This window comes from Pinus tabuliformis, chromosome 2_2 (genome assembly GCF_031772625.1).
Source record: "Pinus tabuliformis cultivar Carrire ecotype Pingquan chromosome 2_2, CPIR1, whole genome shotgun sequence".
NCBI lineage: Eukaryota > Viridiplantae > Streptophyta > Pinopsida > Pinales > Pinaceae > Pinus > Pinus tabuliformis.
Genome location: NC_142300.1, coordinates 989,495,496 through 989,512,773, shown reverse-complemented (window position 1 = coordinate 989,512,773; position 17,278 = coordinate 989,495,496).

Below are 17,278 nucleotides of genomic sequence, written 5' to 3'. Positions count from 1 at the left end.
TAATAATAATTCTTTTGAGCATGAAACCCATGCTTGAAAATATTTTTTCTTTTTCTCTTTCTTTTTCTTCTTTTTGTTTTTTACATAAAATACATAAAGGTGCAATTGTGAAGACTGAAACTAGTTACACATTTCAACACTCCCTCTTAACTAGGGAGGTATTCATAATTGTGAATTCAGTACAAGGAAGACCTCAAGTTGAAAATTTCTAAGAAGAGTATCACAATCAACATATACAATGTTAAAGACCTTGATACCATCTAGGCCAACGATCAAGGTATCTAGGTACCATGTAGGCTACCTGCAAAGGTATTGATAGGGGTCCAGGTGTCATCTAGGCTACCTGCCAAGACACCAAGCTCAACAAGGATCCATATGTCATCCAAGCTACCTGCCATGACATCTTCTCAACAAGGATACATGTGTCATCTAGGCTACCTACCAAGACACCAACCCTAACAGGGTTTTAGGTATCATCTAGGCTAACTACCAAGATACCAACTCAAGAAGGATCCATTTGTCATCTCGACTATCTACCAAGAAATCTAATCAATAAGGATTCATGTGTTATCTAGGTAGCCTTCCAAGACAGCAACAGGGATCTAGGTATCATCTACGTCATCTTCCAAGGTACCAACCCTAACATGGATCTAGGTATCATGTAGGTTACCTACCAAGATACTAACCCTAAGTACCATCATATGAGCTAATTAGCCTAAGGTACAACAACTCATCATTATGATATGGTCGATGCCTTAATCTTTTGATTTACAAATTTGTCATTTATCAAGGTCAAACTTCAAGGAACATCTATCCTCAAGGAGTACCAGTCTCAGATGCTTACCCAATTCTTCGGTCCTCATTCTCTTCTTATGGCCTCCACTAGACATATGGTTGTTAGTCCTGACCTAGTTCATGACACATGAAGTAGATAATCATGTTCTTCATCACTCCATCTCAACTACATAAGGTATACACTTTCATTTACACACAAAGGGAATATATCCAAGCTCCCTCTCAACTAGAAACATTAGCTTACATGGTTCTTCGAATGGACATCGTAGTAGTAGTTGCTACACAAGTTCTTCCTTTTTTGCATCATCATGTTATCATGGAGTCATCCCCTAAAACTTACGATAGGGAACTGGTTATCAATCTTGCACATCAATTTCATCTTGTCATCATCAATGAAGGTATTATATTGATCCTTTTAGGTTGATCATAACTTTCTTATGAAAGCAATTTCCTTTTTGTTGAATTTCACCTTCAGGTAATCATCTTGCACTACAACTTTTCAATCTCAAGATAAAGACATCTTTGGCTTCATAATTGCTAGGTATCATATGTTAAACTTGTCTCAATATCCTTCATATATTTCTACAATATCCTTCTTGGTAGCAAAACAATATGTTAATCAGATAACCAACAACAATGATTAATACTAGACATACCTCATCATCATGAATTTCTTATCGTAGCATCAACATCCTTATGATACATCTCCACATGAATCTTCCTTTAAGCATGAGAGTGCCCAAGGATCGAGGTTGATTACCAATTTGTAGTATCTTGCTTAGAGGTGTCATAGTTAACTCCCTTCTTTTTCTTCCTGAGACTATACTAGATATTGATCAATATTAACTAATTCTTCCTCTGTGATTCCTGTAGGTATGTTCTTCAAATATCTTACCTTTGCTTTCATGTAATCATCTAGTCATCTTGAGATTGCTTATTATACCTATAAAAGATAAGTTTCCTTTTCCAAGAAAAGAAACAAGTTCCCTTCTTCTATCATGTTCATCATTCTCGCATTGCCATCATTTTCATCTTGCTTCCTTTATTATGTATTTGTGATTTTTACTAACAAGCACAACCAAGCACAATATACAATTACAAGAACATAATGTCAAATCTGTCAATCTAGGGTTTCTATGGAATCTCCGAGGGTGAATTCATAGGGTTTTAGTTACAAATCCTAAATTTCTTGATCTTATCCTTGATAAGATCGAACCTAGGGTTTTGATGTCACATCCTAGGGCTTATTCAATTCCCACCCTCGCTAGGATTTACCATACACCCAAGATTTTTTGCAAACCCAAGATGATATTTCCAAAGTGCTAGGGTTTCCTTTAAGAGAACATCAAAATAAGGTAAAGGTTTTTATCCCTAGAGTTTTCAAATTCCATCTAAGGTTCAACAACCTTAAAATATATATAAATTTTACAAACCCTATACTCCTACTCAAATATGCTACAAAACCCTAATTTCCTTTCCAACCCTTTTCGAAAGGGCATGGTCACACAACATGAAATGCATATTACAATTTTGTGTACCTCAAAGGCAAAAAAAACATGAACCTTTGTCTTCCATTATTGACGAAAGTTGCTTCATTTGGACTATATAAAGCATTCTATCCTTCACTTCTTTGCAAGGAGTCGATTCTTCTTTACTTTTTCAAGAGGTTATTATCTTCAATATAGGCGTCTCGACTTTTTCTTGGGAGGCTAGCTTTTGTTCAAAACTATTTCAATTTGTTTAATTCATACATTTTGTGTACTGCCCATTATTATCAATAGTTTTCAAATACCATTTTTATGATCATCCGGTCATGTCTCGGTTATTGTAATTAGATCACGGTTTTGTTGACAAATAAGGTTAATGGTCATCATAATTCACAATATATGCCTTATGAACCAAAGCCTCGGGAGCGTTTTAAGTAATCTATAGGTCATCTTTTTATATAGCATATCAATTATATATATTACTCAGTGTATACAGTGGCCATGGTCATTACTCAAGTCTGAGCTATTAGACACCAATTTGCAATGATGCCGCTTGATGAGTCACAAGTCCCCATACAAATCAAGGACGTTGTCTTAATAGAAGCTACCTTTCATAGTGATTCATTATGAATTTTGGTTTACAATGAGCAAGCCATTCTTTTGTTATATTTAGATCCACAAGACGATACACACAATCACAAAGCGAGTCATATGATCCTCGATCCTCCTCACTTTGTAATATTGTGTATCATCTTACGGACCATGAACTACAAAACTCTTGCCACTGTTGGTGAAATAGAAGGAAAAATAGGAAATAATTACACACATTCAGTTATATATTGACCAAGAAAACACCATAACTAACTGGAAACCAAACACACACATAGACACAGGATTTACGTGGTAAAACCTCGACAATGTGTCAAGGAAACATCCACGGGGCAAGGGATTGGAATATATTATTCAACAATGATTCTCCACTCATCTACATTCCATGGGCATTCACCAGTTTTATATCATCGACCTCCATTACATAACTGACAATTCGGTATAAAACTGACTAATTACATTTTACCCAAAATTACTAATTCGTTGTCAAACTAACAAACTCCACCTTGACAACAATTTTCCTAATCCCTTGCCCATGCCCATTCATCATCTTTTCTGCAAGCCAAGAGAAGCTAAACACCACCGCAGCTTCTCTATTGTAACTGGCTTTGTGAACATGTCTGCACAATTCTCTCGCGTATGGACCTTTTGAAGAGCTACTTTTCCGCCATCGATCACATGTCTCAGAAAATGATACCTTACATCAATGTGCTTGGTTCTGCTGTGATAAGCAAGATTTGTAGCCAAGTGAATAGCACTTTGACTGTCACAAAGTACATTCACTTTCTCCTGCATCCTTCCAATATCATCGAGCAAACCCTTTAACCATATTGCTTCTTTACTGGCATCTGAAGCAGCTATATATTCAGCTTCGGTAGTGGAAAATGCAACTGTTTCTTGAAGCTTTGACATCCAACTAATTGCTCCACCTGCAAGAGTAAAGACGTAACCTGTAGTAGATCTTCTTTTGTCCAAATCACCTCCATAGTCAGTATCTACATATTCGCAGACTGATCCTTCACTACCATTAAAGATGATGCAATGGTCACTTGTGCGTCTTAGATATCGAAGCACCCATTTCACTGCTTGTCAGGCGGAAAGAGTCGATTGTGCGGACACAACCAACCTCCCTAGGAGCCTAAGACTCTCTAGTGACAAACAAGACAAACAAGAGCAATCCTTCTCTAAACATGCATTTACTATACGGGAAATCAAGTGTTTAGATCCTACCTGTAATCCAACGCTGTTGTAGCAGTCCAGCTCCGCTGATCCGGATGAGCTCCTCCTTCACTTTGAAACCTGCATACACTAACAATCAAACGATTAAATAGCACTTGATAATCTCATAGAATAAAACATATTTAACACATAGACCAAGGGGTACATGAAACAACTCATAAATAACAAGTTATTGAGAAGAATGGACTCATTTGCATTAATAGGTAACAAAAGGAACAAATACAACCTGAGCCTTGGTGTTGTGCAAGTCCCTCCCAGGGTCCATCAAGAGTTCTCCTTTACTTTGACAAAGCTCACCCACTTCCAAATAGAACAAGCAAAGATGGCAATCTCTCCTCACAAGCCTCTAAATGGGAGTCCTAATTCCTGCAGCATTTACCCTTAGAAATGTATAGCTTTCAACCTTTTCTCCTTCTGGCCCAATGCCTGTATTTATAGTGCTCAAGAGGAAGTTAATCAGGTCCACCATCAATGGGATAATCCCCTCTTTGGATGGGATAGCTCCCCTATTGATGGGATAAGTTCCTCTTTGGTAGGAGTGCATGAACCATCTGGAGGCGCTCAATACACGTCGAACAACCTTCTAGAATGTTCTAGAAATGACCACAAGTGACTTTTTAAAGATGAAACTTGCGCATTTTAACCTTTACAGGGGGACGCACCTGCCCCTTTACATACAGAGCGTCCAAAGACGCAGCTTTTGTGAACATTGGGTGCGTACCCGCAGGTAAGGGTGAGAGAACCTGCGTCCCCAGAGATAAATACATTTAGAAATACTTTCTCTCTTTTTTGGAGTTTGACATGGAGAGCAGAGGCATAAGACTTGCTTAAGAGGGTAGTATGACTGTTGATAGAGCCATACTATCTGTAAATAGTCATGGTGACATTTTTTAGTGTAACAGATTGCCCCCTAAAGTGCGAAGCCTGAAATAGATTAGGGTTTTGTATTATCTAGGAAGGGTGAAGCGCTTTATCATTTCAAGGATTATCTCGTGGAGAGCCTGGTCAGAACCTGCAATTTTCAACACAAAATACATGTATAAGATTATATCATCACTGAGGTAGGCATTCCCATACTCAGATTAAAACTTTAACTAACAGACTAACTACTCTGATACAGGAATGATCTTGCAGTACATCATAATCATAGACTTTTGTAGACACAGTATGGGCGCAGCCATCTGTTTATGATTAGTCTACTTAGATAATGAATACAAAACTCCTCGCAGCCTGGATGGTGGAAACTAGATCCAGGGTCTTCATTTCTACTTCTCAAATTGGTACGATTCTAGCCATGCGAATAAATGAGTTGATGTCGAACATGGTAGAAACCACTTGATTACCAGTCGATGATGTAAACTGTTAACAAGCGTGAGAGAGACCACCAGTAATGTCAATGGTTCTCAAAGTACCCAGTACAATCCATGAGATGTGAATGAATGAGTTGATGTCGAACATTTCACGGAATCCTTTGATCGAAAGTCAATGATGTAAACTGACGTCAAAGACGAGAAACCTGCCATTGATGCATGCAGACTTCAAGGTACTGACGATTTCTAAGTCATCTCTCTAGATAATGTGCTGATGTCGATAGAAAGCGACCTGTTGCAGGCAAGCCTGCAACACGAAATCATTGTTCAAGTTGAAGAAATGTTGCTGTAAGGACTGACTCAGGGATGGTCAAATGGATGACAAGTATTTTGCAGATGAAAGTTTTGCTTGCAGACCTCTTGAACACATAATGACACGACAGATGGCTTGGTGCTGAATAACTCAAAGTTAATCCCCGGAACCCGGCTGAAGACTTTCAAAGTGGTTTGATCAACTGAGGTAAAGGATTTCCAAACCCAGGTGAATGAAAAGTGTCGTGTTCAAGAGTGGTAATAAAGTTTCTTCTGAGACAAAAGGTAACAAATAGGCTCATTCTTCTCTCTTTTCCCCCACCATTTCTGGCAAGTACCTCTTTATTTTTAACAAGCTTGAGGAGGATAACATATGCTTGATTATAAGCTCATCCTTCGGATGAGTCCAACCTAGTTTTGATTCGAACCCTAGGAAGGAGTGGTTCGTTCCTGTTTGTAATTGAACAGGTCCTTTACTGTGAAATGTTTAACGAGCCCAGTATAGGAGAAACTCGGCGTTTTTCAATTTTAGAGAGTCTGAAAAACTTAAGAAGACTCCAAGTTGAACTTTTTCGTAGATTTGTGTCCCTCAAGCCCGAAAAAGTATAAAATAATACCTGGGGGAACCGCTTGATCTTGCGACCAAGGAGTACTTTCATAATTAGTGTCACTGACCTGAAAAGTAAAAAGCGATCAAGGACACGTCGTTTTATTTCCGTATCGAGTTTGAAACGACAAAAACCCGGCAATCTTTTCCTGATTCTACGGTCAGAAAAGAGCTATAAGGGGACCGTCTTTTAATTCCGTTTTAACGAGTGTAAAAGAAACGCTCGGCAATCTTTTCATTTTTTAGGAGTCAGAAAAGGGCTTAAAAGATGACTCTGATATTTTGGTTCGTGAAAAATGACAATTTTCCCTCTAAGTCCCTTTGTCCTGCACAAAAACAACACATTACTCATACCTATTTAAGATAGGCAAAAATACATCGAAAAACATCCTTCCATGGTGAAAAATGAACAAATTCATCCAAAAAACCTATAAAAAGACTTTTTACCATGTCATTTTCACCATTTTACTGTTGAGGTTGAAAAAAGGGCTTTTGGCAAGAAACTTCCCGTGGTTGCTGCGGAAAATCCGACCGTCAGAATCGAACACCGTCTCTTCCAGGTATTTTACAACATCCTACTCTTCAATTTCATCCGATTAAAATTGTATTTTAGGTTTTAGTTTTGTTTTTTGGGGGGGTTTAGGTTTCAAAATGCGCTCTGCGGTGGACGCAGGTGCCCTTCGGGTGACCTGCGTCCCCCGACTTTTTCCTATACAGGAAAATGGTCGGGGGACGCAGCCCACCTTCAGGCCAGCTGCGTCCGGACGCCCTGTGTTCTAAACGCGGGGTGCGTCCTCCGTGGAATGCGGAATTTGAAACCCCAATCCTCACAAACAACCATTCAAATTTCCCCAAATTAATTCTAATCATTGTTTCTTGGTGTGTAGGGCACTCACCATGTTGGATTGGAGAGAAAGAGAGCACGAGGACATTGATTTAGCTGCAATTGAACATCAACCTTCCATTGATGCCCTAAAAGCATGCGGGCTATATAAATACTGGGCCATACCTGGCATGAGGGCTCAGGTGAGATTCTTAGAATGGCTGGTTGAGAGATGGAACGTTCAAGAGCAATGCTTTTACATAGGAGGGCACCAGCTCGAGATAAAGCCCTCTGATGTATACTTTCTCACTGGCTTGCCAAATAGAGGCGAGCAACTCAATCTAGCCGGGACTAGGCCGGGTGGCCAATCCCTTGTTAGTCTCCGGGAAGATTGGTGCACACCCAATGCACACCATGCGAAAGGCGTGGAAATCAAACACATCTCTCTGCGTGAACTCAAAGTTATAGCTTTCACGGTTACCAGAATTTGCGGCGCAGCCGCTTTACATATTGCTTCCGGGTCCCAAATGCGGATGGCGATTGACTGTTACCAAGGCACCATTTTCAACTGGTGTGATGCTGTGTCGGCTAATATGAAGAGCCAACTGACTAGGACAAAGAACGGACGACTGAAAACTTTTGGATATGGGCCTTTAGTCGTGAGCTTTGCCTTAGAGAGAGTTCCGATGCTGATCCCTCAGCAACTCACTGTTGATATCTTGGGTCCTCGGGAGCCAAAGCTGGTACGATGGGTTGCGGTGATGGCCCGGCATCCTGACGAGGGCGCGACGGTTGTTCGATTCTCTGATAGTTATTTTCACTGGTTAGAGGACCAGGTTTTTTCGATCCAGGACTTTCCGTATGCCGGAGTAGATTTTCGAGGTGATCCGGACACGGTTCTTCCACAGGGAGAACAATGGGATGACAGAGGTACTTTATTTTTCACAAGTTTTCGAATTATGTATTTTTTGTTTGTTTTTTATATATATCGTCTCAAAACTGACAGTAAAAATTTTCAAAATGCAGATGTTGGTCCACAGCGCCCAGCCAACCTCCGGCCTTTTGAAAGGAGATATCCAGTTGCACCGGTACCGGCCCCACAGGACGCAGCTGCAGAGGTACTAGCTGAGTTGGAGCATGATCTAGAGCGTCTGACGGCGGATATGCCTGAGACTACTATGGATGATATTCCTATCAGGCTTCAGCGCTATGTAGTCGCAGTCCCTGGACCGTTTAGGAGATTTTTGCGTAAGGTAGCCCGTGCAGTGGTGTCGTATAGGGAGCACCACCAGTGATTGGCTAGTCACTTTGTAGACACATGCGACATTTTTGACTTTTTGTACTTTATCATTTTTGCCGATCATAAGGTGTTTTTCAACCTATGATCGAAGACGATGTATATTTTTTGACACACTCCTATCTATATATATATCACTATTACCGGCTTATCTTGTTTAACATATGTGATGTAATGCTTTTAAATTTACTTGCATGATTTATCGTAAATGTCTGTCCAACACTCGAGAAGCAATTGCATCTGCTAATGTATTTAAAGACCTTGGAATATGCTGATATTCAATGTAATCAAATTCACGTTCCAAGAGACGCACTCTCAAAAACAACCTTAATAACACAGGATTTCTAATGGCATAAACTCTATTAAGCTGTAATACAACAAGTTCAGAATCTAACCTCACTATCAAACGTCGAATTCCAAATGAAATAGATTCGGATAATAATTCAACCACTGCACTGTATTCTGCAATGTTGTTTGTTGTTTGACCGAGGCTTACCCCATGCATAGAAACTAACTCGTCAGAGGGTGAATAGATAACCCAAGCTGCGGAAGAGATATTCCGTGTACTACGACAAGCACCATCAGCAAATCCAATGTATGTTTGGAGAGGCGTCGACATCTGCAATATCAAGAGTAAAACCAAGATAAGCCAGAATAACGACGAAAAACACACTCGCTAAGCTAAGCACACTGACTAACTAACAAACATACTAGCTAGAAAGAAAACCTAACCTAACTAAAACTTCTCCATACCCACCATTTAAGCATAATACCTCTTTAGGTAAAGTCCATTTCTGGGTTTACCCAAAGAGTCCCCATCAAAATCTACCAGCTCATAAGCCCCTTTTGCTAGCTTTCGCTTTACAATATAGGGTCCATGCCACATAGGAACGAATTTTCCAGCACCTAGCTTATCGTTAGCTTGATCATATAATAGCACTAGGTCTCCCTCTGAAAAACTTCGAGGGGTCACATTTCTATCATACTGAGCTTTCATTCGCTTCGCGTGAGTCTCGATTGCCAATGTAGCGTCACGTCGAGTCTCATCTAATTTAGCTAAGTACAATAAACGTTTCTCCTCTTCGGAAGTAGCTGGGAGTAATTCGACAGCCATTTGAAGTGATGGGATTTCGCATTCAATGGGTAACACAACTTCCAAGCCATAAACTAGCTGGAAAGGAGTGAACCCTGTTGAAGTTTTCACTGAGGTTCGGTATGCCCATAGCGCCGAAAATAACATGTTGTGCCAATTCGACCGATGAATACCAATGGTTCGTCGGATCATGATAACCAGAACTTTGTTGATAGACTCAACCAAACCGTTGGCTTGCGGATAATAAGGAGTAGAGCTATCGTGGCGCAAACCAAGCTGGCTTGTAAGCTCAGTCATCATGATGTTTCGAAAATGGCTCCCATGGTCAGTAATGATTGCTTGTGGGACACCAAACCTAGTTATAATATGATTGAATACGAAAACTGCAGCTGTTTTGCCGCTTGCGTCGAATGTAGGCATCGCCTCGGCCCATTTAGTGAAATAATCAACCGCGAGGATGATATACGCATGCCCCCCGGCCGAGTGAGGGTTACAAGTAATAAAGTCGATACCCCATTTGGCGAATGGACCAACGGCAATTATAGGGTGGAGAGGAGCAGGTGGTGCGCGCATCTTTCGATCAAACACTTGGCAGTTGTGGCACTTCCGGACTGCAATGATACAATCTTTAAACATAGATGGCCAGAAGTAACCAGCGCGCAACACCTTCTGAGCTGTGGCATACCCAGACATATGACCGCCACATGCTCCAGAGTGACAATCATTCAAAACCCTCTCAGCCTCTTCGTGAGTTAAACAACGTCGAAAAACTAAGTCTGCCCCCCGGCGATAAAGTGTATCTCCAATAATTTTGTATTGCTGGGATTGAAACCGAATTTTTCGACGTTCCGCCTTTGAAGCTTCAGGCCGAAAGGTTTGGGTTTGGAGATAGATGATTATATCCCCGTACCACGGATCTAAAGTACTGATAAGAAACAAAGATTCGTCCGCAATGGACCCCTCTGCCACAGTCTCTGTGTCAGTACGCGGGAAATCACACATCAATTCCGCAAAAACTAAGGATTTCTTAGACTTGGACTTCTCGAACTCCAAGTCGAACTCTTGCAGGATAACGATCCATTTAGAGTACTTGCCCCCTAGCAGTTGTTTTGTCAAAATGTAAATCATAGGGTTGCAATCCGAAATAACTGTAGTTTTACGTAGAAGAATGTAGTGACGAAAACGCTGGACAGCTTGAACGGCTGCCAGGGCCAATTTCTCCACATGCGAATATTTTAGCTCAGTGGGATTTAAGGTCCTACTGAGATAATATATCACATGTTCCGCTCCGAATTCATCTTCTTGAACTAACACCATTCCAATGGTGGAATGCGAAGCTGCGAGGTATAAGAAGTAGTCCTGGTTGTAGTTGGGAGGATGCAACAACGGTGCATGGGTCAACGCGTGTTTAAGTGCATCAAAAGATTGTTGGGCAATCTCGTCCCAAAAGAATTGAGCGTTCTGTTTCAACAACCGTGTAAAACCTTTAGTGACCTCGGCGTATTTTGGGATGAATCGGCGTAAAAAGTTCGCTTTCCCTTGCAAACTTTGGAGTTGGCGCAAACTCGAAGGAGGAGGCAATTTGATGATAGCTTCGACTTTCGAGGGATCGACGCGAATTCCGGCTTTTGAAACAACAAATCCCAGCAATCGACCTGTTTCTATACAGAAAACACATTTGTGGGGATTCAACCGAATTCGATAATGCCTACACCTCATAAAGATTGCGCGTAAGTGGACAAGGTGATCAGCTCGACGTAATGAATGAGCAGGCAAATCATCGAGATACGGTTGCACAATGTGCTTGATGTCATGAAATGCGTAAGACATTGCCCGTTGAAAAGTGGCCCCGGCATTCTTAAGCCCAAAAGGTAATTTGCAATAAGCAAATGTCCCCCATGGACAAATGAATGCCGTTTTTGGTTGGTCGGCAGGTAGAATATTGATTTGATTATAGCCCGAAAAACCATCCATGAAGGAAAACATTTCACTTCCGGCACAATCATCAATAATTTGATCGATATAAGGCGTAGGATAGTTGTCTTTTGGACAAGCTCGATTGATATCCCTATAGTCGATACAGATTCTTATTGTTCCTTGTTTCTTGTTGACCGGAACAATATTCGATACCCAATCCGTTAACGGGATCGGATAAATGAAACCTGCTTTCAACAGCTTTTCGACTTCTGCTTTAATGGCAGCCGCTTTTCGAGGGTGAATCTGACGCAACCGTTGCCGGACGGGTTTAGCATCCGGGTAGGTCTTTATTTCATGAACAACAATGGCAGGATCGATTCCTGGCATTTCCTCGTAAGACCAGGCAAACACGTCGCGGAATTCTTGGAATAGGGCCTTGTAAGTGTGGATTTCATCTTCTGTACATGCGGCACCTATATGAATGTTCTCCTCAATTCCGGGCTTCACTGAAATATCAATGGGAATAGTGCGAGAAATATTCCCTAAATTCAACTCTGAATCAGGATGTTTCGTTGGATCCTGAGCGTCTTTGACATATTCAGCGGTAAAGATAGATGAAAAATCATTTTCAAATGCATCATCCTTAGGTAAAAACGAAGATCTGTGATGGAGATCCTCCCATGGTAGATCGTCTACACTTAGGATTTCGCGAAGTTGTTCGTCAGATGACACGACTTCGGGAAACGCTATCCGTTCTAAGGTTGAGGTGAAAAGTGATTCTTCACTGACCACATTCATTTGGTCGATCTCGGTTGAATGAGAGTCAGTAAAAGACATGACAACTTCATAAGCAATTTCATATGGACTCAAAGGCATAGCATCACCGAATGAGTCTATCTCAGAGTCAGATGGGACAATCCAAGGATCATCATAAATAATGTTTTCTGATGTAATCATATGAATTGTTGCAAATGAAGGTTCTACGCTGAGTGGAGGGAGAGGAAAAGTTCCCAGTAAACCGGAATCCTTAACTAAACCTACACCAACGTCCCTATAAGGGATTTTCGTCTTACCGACATGCTGGATACTCTCTGAAGAGGCTGGGTCGGATGAAAAGTATGTCAGCTGATCAATAGTCACGATCTTACCGTTATGTGGAAACTTAATTACTCTGAAGACCGATGAAACGACCGCCGTCATAGCATATGACCAACTTCGACCCAAAAGAAGGTTGTAGTCTAGAGGGGCATCAACCACTTCCACATCCAGACTAACGGTTTTACCTTCTACCCCTATAGGCAATTCCTGTAGAATACCAAACGGACGGAACCCACGGCCATCAAAGGCCTTAAGGATGGTGGGGGATTGGTTCAACGAAGGAGAAACAAGGGATCTCCAACATTGAATCGACATAATACACGTAGAAGCTCCCTCATCAATCACAGTCCTATGAATAGGCCTGTTTTTGACTATCACTGGAATTTGGAAAGCCATTTGATGGGGGAGACGCGGTGTACTATTTTCTAGATCGAAGATTATTAGATTCGGGTCCTGAACATCAACAGCTCCTATAGCCGACAAAAGTAATTTTCGTTGTGCTGGGCATGATTGCAGCACTTCTAACGCCGACATTGCTGAGGGTGAAACAGCTAAGTCCTCAACAATGTTGTAATTCTGGGCTGCTCTCGCATGTGGATTGAAAGCAGACCTTCGAAGTACACCCTTGGCGGGCGGTTTAATTACTAAGTCCGAGTTAGGTTTCTCGATCTGTAGTGGATCAGAACCAGGAGCTGAGGTTGATGGGTTAGAGTGAGAAGATTCTGCTTCCTTACCATCAACAGGATTCTTACTACCATAATCTTGCGATCGAGTCGCAATCCGCACATGAGACATCATCAAAATGGGTTCTTCACTGGCATTCGAGGAAGAACCTATCATCTTATTCTCCTGCTCCGGAAATGGATTTTTTAACACAGCAGGAGTGGGAGAACCTTTGACTATTTTCACAACCTCGGCCCGATGAGGGCAATCTCTCGTAAAATGATCCTCTTCACAGATAAGACAAGGATATCGAGGTTTGCGCTTTTCGTCATTGGTTTCCGACTTTTCTGTTTTCTCCTTCGGAGCCTTGTCTGCTTTAGTCTTCTTCTTTCCTTTCTTCTTTCCGCCGTTTTTTGATTTGGCCGTAGATGACTCTACAGCGTGAATATCGGCGGTAAGTTCAGGAGAAGACTCTCCTGTCGGGGAATCGGGCAAAGTGATAATAGGAGTAGTTGAAGCCTTGGAAGACTTCTTCTTGCTCTTTGTATTCACGATACCAATCATACCATCAGCGGCATGAGATCCCGAAGGAGCAGCAGTGATTTGATTCGACTTTGGAAGATCCAGAATCTTCTCGTGTAATGTACCCGACTGAGTGTAAACTAAGTCAAGGTATTGCGCTTGAGCAATGACTTGCTCCTCAGTAACTACTCCGGCCTTAGCTACATCTTCAGTAATCTTCGGTAATAATGATTTAACAAACCATTCAGCTAAGATTTGGTCCGGGATAAAAACTTTCACTAGCCTTCTTCGACGTCTCCACTCATGAATGTGATCAGAAATATACGTGGACGTTGATTGTTTTAGTGAAGTTAATAACTCCGTGCCGTTATCGTATCTGACCGGCAACTGAAAGTGAGTTAAGAACGAGGTAGCTAACTGGCTAAAATTGTAAAAAGAGGCCCGTGGTAACTCAATGTACCACTTGGCCGCGAGACCAATGAGTGTACGCTGGAAAAGACGTAAGCGGATCGAATCATCCGAGATAGAATTTGAAGCACACCAGAGGTGGTAAGTCATCACGTGATTGGACGGATCCTCTCCAGACTTACCTTCGAACTTGGGTATATCGCTGGGCAACTTATTTGGCATTGGCGGCCAGAACGGAAGATATTGAATTGGATCGTTCGTTAGGCGCGTCAAGTCTGGTAAATCCAAAGTTGCGATAAACGGTAACTGCCGGTTAGGATCTCTAAAACTCTGGGTCACAATACCGGCCCCAGGAGGAGGATATCCAGGATAACTAGGAACAGGAGTCGCATTTGGGATATTATATCCTCCTGGAAAACCAGGATTAACCGGACCGTACTGGGGTTGTTGAGGTTGTTGATAAGTGTACCCAGGATACGGTTGATACTGGTAAACCGGTTGTTGGACAGCTTGCCCAGGTTGGTACTGTCCCTGGTACGGTTGGTGAACAAATTGAGGTTGAGTAGTGACAACCGTACTTATACCAGGCTGGCCTGCAGGCATCTGGACCGTGGTTTGAATCGTAGATCCAGACAACGGTAAAGATGTCTGAGGAGTGGTTACAGAGACAGTAGAAACCGGAGCCGTCGATACTTCAGAAGTAAGTATGGTAGATGTGGCGGTAGTTGCAGCAGCCGTTTGAGATGGAGTACTAGGTGCAATTGGCGGCTGAGTAACTACCGAAGTTACAGAAGTTTGAACATTTGACTGGACAGGTTGCGGTTGCTGGGGTGGACCAGAAACCACGGGTTGTCCAGCTTGAGGTACCAACTGTATACTTGGCTGCAACACCTGTTGACCCTGTGACGGATCCCACACTAACATTCCAGGGTATTGACCCGTAATAGGTTGAGGATACTGAGATCCATAGCCGGATTGAGGATAGGATTGATAATTGTAAGGTGCAGTTCCCATACCTTGACCATATGATTGACCTTGAGGTGGTTGATAACCTTGACCTAAGTATTGACCTTGAGGTTGATAACCTTGAGGTAAATACGGATACTGGGGTTGACCTTGACCTTGAGGTTGGTACCCTTGAGGTTGATACCCTTGGGGTTGATACCCTTGGGGTTGCCATCCTTGAGGTTGCCATCCTTGAGGTTGATATTGATACTGAGGTTGACCTTGGGGTACATATTGAGGCTGGGGTTGACCTTGAGGTATGTATTGCCCTATACGCGCGTACTGACCTTAAGGTTGCCCCCCAGACACAAATGATGTACCTTGAGGTTGCCCCCCAGGCATTAACTGAGGCTGCCCCCCAGGCGGTAATTGGCCACCTTGAGGTTGGGAAACGGGAACTGAACCTGACATCATGTAAATGTCTCCTACACCCAATGGTACATTACCACTGTTTCCAACTAATAACCCATGATCAACGGGTTGAGGAGATGCCCCCGCAAAGGTACCAGAAAGAGATTGATACCCAGTGGGAACAGAAGGACCGCCATGTAAGAAAGATTCAGGACTTTGAGTAAACACGGACGACGGACCAGCCATATTTACAGGAGTGTGAATACCTCCAGGTGGAAAAGGAGTACGAGGTGTAGAAAAACCTAGCCCAAAGTTGTCTAAATAATTGGTTAACGAAAGGTACCAAGTAGTACTTCTAGGAGGACTGTAAAAGATAGATTCACGCTCCCTTAGATCAATAGTAAGTTGATCTTCAAGGTTAGAGACGCCTATTTCTTCCTCTGGAGCAAGTTCTTCGATAGCAATCAAACCAGTAGGAAGATTTTCGGTGATAATTCTTTCTATTCTCGGTGAATCAGGAACACGAGAAGTCGGAGTAACAGGTTCAGATATTTCTGGTTCTTCGCCTGTATCACTAGCAGACGAAAAACTACCAACAAGCTCAGAAACTGTAACAGCTTCGGGATTATAACCTGTCTCTAAGCCTTGGTAATCTGAATGGACTACCAAGGAAGATTCTCCTTCTTCAGGTGAACCTACTCTACTGCCACTAGGAGGAGTTACAAGGACCTTTAAACCTTCTAGATTACCTGGGTCGTCTCGAGGAGGTGATCCCCTAAGCCTACGGGATCTTCTCAACAATTCGGCCACAGAAACAACTTCAGGAGACTGGCCCCGAAGTCTACGGGACTGTCTCGGTAATTCCGCCACAGCTAAAAACTTTTAACTACTACACACGAAAACAAAATAAAATTTCAAATCAAACCACCTAAAGTCTCTAAAGAACCAAACAAATGTGAATCACACGCCTAAAGAATCTAGAGCGTCAAACCAAGCACAAACAGTAGCCTTCCAGACCGAAAGCGCTAGTTGGTGATGAAGCCCAACATCGCTGGATTTAGTACAGAAGTGGCGGGTGGAACAGTTACCCCGGCAACCTGCTTAATGAATAGACTGGACCAAGTTCCTCCACTTTAACCGTCTCGAGTGAAGTGAACCCCCCAGAAAATCCAAGTGAGTCTAGCCGACGTCTGCTCCAGGTACAGTGGGACCTTCCCTCCACCGTCACCTCGGTAGAATCCTAAAGATAATGGTCACTAAGGTTACCAACCGCAACAAATGCACCTGGGGGAACAGTCTAAACTCCGACAGCACGCAAGGGCAGAGTAGCAAGCTCAATCCCCTTGCCGGCTCCTTGACAATAATCCAAGGTTTACCGACAAGTGACCCCTGGCTCCTCGACAATGGTTAATCCGAGTTTTACCGTTTGTAATACGTGCGTGTCTGGCGTCGTTCCCAACGAGGGGGGATTGATCCCCTCACTGGTTCGGACACGAGCTCGTGCTTCTCCTTTAAGAGGAGCTTTCCCAGAGTACAAGTGAGACAATTGGATTTATTATATCACAAGATAAGCTACTTGTTTGGTTTTGTTGTCTTGGAGAGTTAATTACTCACCTACTCCAAGACACTAGCCTGATCTAAATTGGTGTTTCAGAGCCCTAGTAAATAAAAGTTACTACGTCGATTTTACTTTAAGCGTTAATTTTATGGTTTTTCTTAAAGACAAAATGTAGCGGAAGTGA